Consider the following 7689-nt stretch of genomic DNA (forward strand, 5'->3'; position numbering starts at 1 on the left):
TTGCAGAACTCTAAATGTCCATTCTGGAATTCACAAGGCATGTAAGCATAACACAGCTTTGAGAATTCCTGGAGCAGCACAGAATTTGGGTCTGTTCTGTTCCACTGGTTTTACTGACTTCATCTCCTTCATCTCTTTGTCATTGCTCCAGTCACACTGGCTTTCTTGGGATCCTTAGACACAGAAGGCTGTCTCTTTGGACACATTCTTTTCTCAGCTTGAAACACTCCCCCTTCCCTCCTGGATAGAGACATAGGTCCCTCTCCCACCTCCTGAAGTCTTTTCTCAAGTGTCATCTTCTCAGGGAGACCTTCCCTGATGACCTTACATAAACTTGCAAATGACCCCGTACCTGCTCTCCCTGTTGACCCTTGCAGTTTTATTTTTCTCAAACACAATTATCACCATTGCTGCAAAAATGCTGCATTCACACAGAACCTCAAATCCCATGGCGTGCAACAGTAAACATTTATTTAGCTTCAAGTGTGCAGTGCTTGTCTGATCTGCCCTGTGTCTGTGGCCAACTGTGGGTCTCTAGGCAGCTCCACTGATGTGGGCTAGGTTCATTTCCAGGTCTGTGGCTCCCCTGGCTGCTGGCTAATCTAGGCGGGGCCCAGTGAGGTGAGAGTCTTGGCTCTGTGGCATGTGTGTCTCAACCATCAGCAAGCTAGCAAGGTGCCCCATTGGCTAAAGCAGGTGGCATGGCCAAGCACAGAGTCAGAATTCAGGCATGGTGACATGACACAGTCAAGGTGGGGATACAGAAAGAAGCGAACAATTTGGTCAATTTCTACAAACTACAGTTCATATAATAATTTTTACTTTTTAAACAAATTAGTTTGTTTCCCTCTACTAGAATATAAGCTCCATGAGGACAGAAGTTTTATTAACTTTGTTAACCACTGTATCATCTTCCCCTAGAACAGTAGTATCCAGTGTGTACTAAGTATCCAATAAATATTTGTTGAATGAATAAATTAATACATAAAAATAATCCCATTTAACTTTAACATAGAATTATGTTTTTTGTTTTTGTGATTTGAATTTCTCTGTCTCTCGCTCTCTGTCTCTCCAGGGGTCTCACTTTGTTGCCCAGGCTGGTTTTGAACTCCTGAGCTCAAGTGACCCCCCTGCCTCAGCCTCCTCAAGTGCTGAGATTACAGTTGTGAGCCACTATACCTGGCCTGAATCTCTTTTAAAAATAATTTCAATTTTAGATTCAGGGGTATATGTGTAGCTTTGTTACAAGGTGTAGTATATTGCCAGATGCTGACCTTTGAGCTTTTATTGATTCTGTCACCCAGATAGTGAATGTAGTAACCAGCAGGGAGCTTTTCAGTCCTTGCCCCTCTCACTCCCCACTCTAGTAGTCCCCAGTGTCTATCATTCCCATCTTTGTGTGTACTCAGGAATGAGCTTCCACTATAAGTGAGAACATACTATATTTGATTTTCTGTTTCTGTGTTAATTTACCTAGGATAATGACCTCTAGCTGCATCCATGTTGCTGCAAAGATATGATTTCATCATTTTTTATGGCTGTGTAGTATTCCATGGGGTATATGTACCACATTTTCTTTATCCAGTCCACCATTGATGGGTGCCTAGATTGATTTCATGCCTTTGGTATTGTGAATAGTGCTCCAATGAACAGATGAGTGCAAGTATCTTTTTAGTAAAACAATTTATTTTCCTTTGGGTTTATATGCAGTAATAGAATTGGTGGGTCAAATGATAGTTCAAGTTTTTTTGTGTGTGTTTGAGAAATCTCCAAGCTGCTTTCCACAGGGACTGAAATGATTTTATATTCTCACTAACAGTGAGAATTTTGGAATAATTCTCTAATTCTGTGAAAAATGATGTTGGCAAGTTGATAGGAATAGCATTGAGTCTCTAGATTGCTTTGTAGAGATGGACGTTTTAGCAATATTGATTCTTCCAGTCCATTAGTAAAGAATGTTTTTGCGTTTGTTTATGTCATCTATGATTTCTTTCAGCAGTAATACAGTATTTTCAAGTGTGTTTTCCAATTCATTTGCTTTTCAGAGGAAAGCCAATAGAATATGATTTTAAACCAGAGAATATTCAGGTATCTCTTGCCTTTCTCACTAAAAATGTAAGCTCCAGGAATTAAAGGAATATCTATCAGAATTTATTTTTGCCCCATTTCATTCATCTAAGATTTCGTAAATGACTTTTATGTATCAGGTTATGTACCAGTGCTAGTAAAAATGGAAAACAAGCATACAGCATGCTTCTGAGAAATCTCAGCTAAGTCCATAAAGCAAAACTCTGAACAATAGAATATGCTTTGTTATAATGTTATTAAAACAGTTCCCATGAACACAAAAGAAGTTTTCAAACATCCATTAGATATTAAATAGAGCATTCTAACTTGACCTCCGTGTTTACTTAGACTGATAAAGTCACTCTTCTATAATGGCAAAAACTGCAATTACTTTTGCACCAACCTAATAATAGAACATTTCTGTTTACACCATTTAGTGTCTCCGACCAACCACACTTTCATCCTTATCTTCTATTCTTCCCAAATTCTATCCATCCTTTGAGTCTGACCAGTAATGGAACATTCTCTGGCCAAGTTTGCTTATTGACCTTTTCCCTGAACTCATTTGAACCCAGCATTTATTCTATGTGTTATATTAATGTATAATTCCTGGAAACATCTATTTCACTGTTTTTTTTTTTTTTTTTTAATATAGGCTGTTTAACTTTCCTAATGTTGAGCTTTTCATGTGTGGATGTCATATTTTCAAAGAGCTTTTCAAAAAGCAGCTATTTTGGCAGGGCGCGGTGGCTCATGCCTGTAATCCCAGCACTTTGGAAGGCTGAGGCAGGTGGATCACCTGAGACCAGGAGTTCAAGACCAGCATGACCAACATGGTGAAAACCTGTCTCTACAAGAAATACAAAAATTAGCTGGGCGCGGTGGTACGCACCCAGCTACTCAGGAGGCTGAGGCAGGAGAATCACTTGCACCTGGGAGGCAGAGGTTGCAGTGAGCCCCGATCGTACTACTGCACTCCAGCCTGGGCGACACATTGAGACTCCATCTCAACAACAACAACAACAACAACAACAACAACAACAACAACAACCCAGCCACCTTTGGAACACGTATTTTGTCTCTTTCTAGAATTGCAAAGAATAATGCTTGCATAATTGGTACTCAGATAATTAAACAGAAGCATATAATGAAATTGGAAACATTTAATCTCCATTGATCACCCAGTTATGATCAGATCTGATAATGCACATGTTGGCCTATTGGCTGGAGGTATAGAAATATTTCTACTTAGGACTGTTGTTTATCTACAAACCTTAACTATATTGGAAGCCAGTGACTACTTTATATAAAGCTGCAACTACAAGTCAATATTTTTAACAGGTTTAACAAAAACTGACAAATTTTCAGATGGTTTGGAAATAAATAACATAAAATTTTAAAATGCCAAACTCTAAATGCACCGAAAATAAACAGATTTCTCAATTGGCAAAGAATATGTTGAAAAACAGAATAAAGAAAAAGCTAAGACATGTTACCTGCTGTTCTGTGGCTCCAGGGCAGAACAGTGGAGCATTCATTATCTTCAATTAGTTTTGCAATTTTTGCACACCTGTGTATCCTACCCATCAACCCCATCAAACTGTCTTTTAGGAGTAAATTTTGCTTAACATGACACTCAATGTGTAGGAAACCCCCCAACTAACAAGACCAACAAATCAGTTTATTTAACTGAAGAAGAATCGGAATCTTATATTTGACCTGGATGCCTTCAAAAAAGGCCAAAAAATGCCCATCAAATATTCCAAATATTTACTGATAAAAACAATGGTACAAGTCATAAATATGATGATAAGAAAAGGACAATTGTTAGTTTACTCACAGTCATAGCAATTAAATAATCATAATCCATTTAGGCCCTATTAGATAAAGACTGTGTCTCACTCAGTACATTCAAAGACAGATATTAGAATGTTGCCATTTCCAACTCCTTTTTCTCTAGTTCTATATTATCTAAGTAACTTCTTACACTCATTCATGACTCTCCTTTAGGGAGGGGATGCTTCGTTCACCTGACTAACTAATTGCTTTATGAACTTGCTTCCAATTTTAAATGAATATTTGGTTAGTGGTCTTACTGGCATTTGAGTGGCATGAGTCATGTGTCTTTATGCTTTGTTCTCCTGAAATGAGATGACTGTGGAGATATTACACCTGCATAATTGAGAAAACTTCCTCTGGACTTAGAGTGATCTTACAAAGATACCCATCATAGGCAAGACCTGAAATAATTTCTTTACCTCAAGAACTGGTATCAGCTACAAACATAAGCAAATACGCACATATACTAGAGCAAATATCATTTAAAAAGAAAAAAATGCTATTTTTGCCAAATTCTATTAAATTGAATCTCATTCATTTTCATATTTCCTCCCTTCTTTTGCCTTTTATGTAGATAGTATAAAGGAAAATACTAAATTATTTGATTATATTAAAATCTTTCCATTTTAAGATAAGTAAAACAAAAATAAGCATTAGGAAGACATTTTCAACATAAAGAAATTATATGGATGAGTAAGAAAAAGAGGTCATTCTTTCCTCCCTTCCCCCACCCCGACCTGGCCTTCCTAGGGTAAAAGACAGGTTCATAAAATCAGAAATGCAAATTTTATTTTACTTTATTAAAATATTTTTTCCAGTTTCATTGAGGTACAATTCATCAACAAAAATTGTATATATTGAAGGTGTATAACGTGATTATTTGACATATGTATGCATTGCAAAATGATGACTACTATCAAGTTACCTGACATTGTTACCTCACATAATTACCTTTTTTTCTGTGTGTGGTAAGAACACTTAAGAGCTACTCAGGGGAAGTCAAGATGTTACTGTTGCTTGTGAGCTTGTGGCTGGACTCTGCAGGACTAGGATGTTAAAGAATACCACAGTGGCTGAAAACGCTGGTCTGAAGGCCAAATTCTGTCATCAAATTGAGTATTAATTTGGAGACTTCAATTTGCCATGGGACAAATTTTTAAAGGAATGGGTCAAACTGAATGAAGGCTGGGTACCTTTGGAGATATTGATAAAATTCAACAGGTTAAACCATCTCACGACAGACTTTAATGTAACTGTGGAAGCATTGAGGAAATCCAAGGCAGAACTCATGGAAATCAGTGAAGATAAAACTAAAATCAGAATGTCTCTAAGTAAACTCCTCCTTGAAGTGACCGATGAGTATAAAAATGATGTAAAAAACATCTATTTATATCAAAGGCTTCCCAACTGATGCAACTGTTGATGACATAAAAGAATGATTAGAAGATAGAGGTCAAGTACTAACTATCCTGATGAGAAGAACATTGGATAAAGCATTTAAAGGATCAATGTTTGCTGTGTTTGGTAACAATGAATCTGCTAAAAAGTTTGTAGAGACCCCTAGCCAGAAGTACAAAAACACAGTCTACTAATACTTTTCAAGAAATATTACTTTGCTGAAAAAAGTGAAGAAAGGCAACAAAGTAATATGGAGGATAAATTAAGAGCAAAACAAGAGCAAGAAGGAAAATGAAAGCTAGAAGATGCTGAAATGGAATCTCTTGAGAGAAAAGATTGGATGCTTGCTGAAATTTTTGGATGACTTAGATGATCAGACCTGTAGAGAAGGTTCACCCATCCTTTTCTCAAATCATGGTGAACTAAAATGGATGACTTTGTCAGAGGTGCAAAAGAGGGAATAATTCGATTTAAAGAAAAAGTTGAGGAAGCGTTGGGAAAAGCCAAAGATGCAAATAATGGTAATCTACAATTAAGGAACAAAGAAGTGACTTGGGAAGTACTAGAAGGACAGGTGGAAAAAGAAGCATTGAAAAAATCATAAAAAGACCAACATGAATACCCAAACAAATGGAAGTCAAAAGGTCACAGATTTAAAAGGAAAGGGTAATAAAGCTGCCTAGCCTGAGTTTGCTAAAGGAGAAGTACAGTTTCAGGGCAAGAAAATGAAATTTGTTAGTGATGATGAACATGATGAAAATGGTGCAAGTGGACCAGTGAAAAGAGGGAGAGAAGAAACAGACAAAAAAGAACCTGCATCAAAACAACAGAAAAGAGAAAATGATGCTAGAGACCAATAGCTTAGTAAACAAATTTTAAATCCATTTTAATTAGTTTTTAAGCTGCTTTTGGTTTTGGGGTCTTTTAAAATGAAAGCCAAATTAAATCTACTTCAGTGTTCACTTGTAAGAAAGGAAAAGTTTTTTTTTGTTGTTTAACTTGTCTTTTTTTTGTTATTCAAATGAGGATTCTTTTGAATGTATAGTTCTATTTGTTATTTCAGATGATTCAAATATCAAAGGAAGATGCATGCACTCAATTGCGTTTGTAATATGAGAATATATTTGTACAAACTAATAAAATGTATACTATATAAAAAGAAAAAAGTATTCTCTTAGAAAATTTCAAATATACAATGCAATATTATTAACTGTTGTTGCCATGCTTTATGTTAGATCCCCAAAACTATTCATCCTGTAATTGCAAGTTTGTACCTTTTGAATAACATCTCATTTCCACTGCCCCCCTACTCTGCCAGCCTCTGGTAACTACCCTTCTACTCTCTGCTGCTGTGAGTTTGACTTTTAAAAATTCTACATGTAAGTGACATCATGCAGTAGTTTTCTTTCTGTGTCTGGCTTATTTCACTTAGTATAATCCATGCTGTTGGAAAAGGCAGCATTTTCTTGCTTTTTTTTTTTTAATGGCTGAATAATATTCCATTGTGTATATATGTGTGTGGGTGTATATGTATACTATATTTTATATGCATCCATCTATTGATGGACACACAGGCTGTTTTCATATCTTGGCTATTAATGCTGCGATGAACATGGGGGTGCTGAGTGACCAGGACAGCTCTCATCCATTGAAAGCTAACTAACTTCTCTAAAATTAACTTCTGTGCTTTCAGGGAGCAAAAGAATGTCCTGGGAAAATTTGAGAGGAATTAAACAAAAAGGGTGGAAGCATTTTAAGAAAGAAGCTTATGAGTCTCTTGGGAAAACATTATTTTAAAAAGTCCAAACTGTAAAATAGCAGACAAAAACATACATAAAATGTTCAGAGGAAATGCTGTAAACATTTTTTACTTAATTACTGGTTCAATATCTGTCAGATTAACACCCTTCCATCACTCTGCCTTATATTGCTTTGAAAATGAGGGCAGGGATGAGTGAAGCAGCAGACATAAATCAGAGATATTTTCTTGAAGGTTTAGGAGAAAATGTTTTGTCTAAAGCCAAGTATCTATAATCTCTGCTTTGATTACAAATAAAAAAGTAATTTTTCAAAAAGTCACTTTGCTGATAAACCCACTCTTTATTTCTTTTTAAAACATGATTAAAAATCCTTTTTAAATGACAGTCTACAAGGAATGTTGAAATGTCTTGGACTATCTAAATGCTTCCAGCTGCTTTCTTAAGTTTAAACTATTTTCTTAAAGGGGATTTCCAGCCTGTTGGCAGCAACAAGACAGAACTTCTCTATTTTTTTCCTTTGTTTCTGTTTCGATTTTTGGATTTCACAATTTGCTTAGGAGAGACAATAAAATGCATTCATTTAGAAATTTATATTACTTCTTAATTGCTTACTAAAAGTATATTT

The 7689-nt window shown here is 36.0% G+C and overlaps 1 pseudogene; it reads left to right on the forward strand.

Moving 5' to 3' along the window:
- Positions 1–4957: 4957 nt before the first annotated feature.
- LOC112607728 lies at positions 4958–6164 on the forward strand (annotated as a pseudogene).
- Positions 6165–7689: the final 1525 nt, after the last annotated feature.

The sequence above is a fragment of the Theropithecus gelada genome, chromosome 15 (assembly GCF_003255815.1).
Source record: "Theropithecus gelada isolate Dixy chromosome 15, Tgel_1.0, whole genome shotgun sequence".
In the NCBI taxonomy this organism is placed as follows: Eukaryota; Metazoa; Chordata; class Mammalia; order Primates; family Cercopithecidae; genus Theropithecus; species Theropithecus gelada.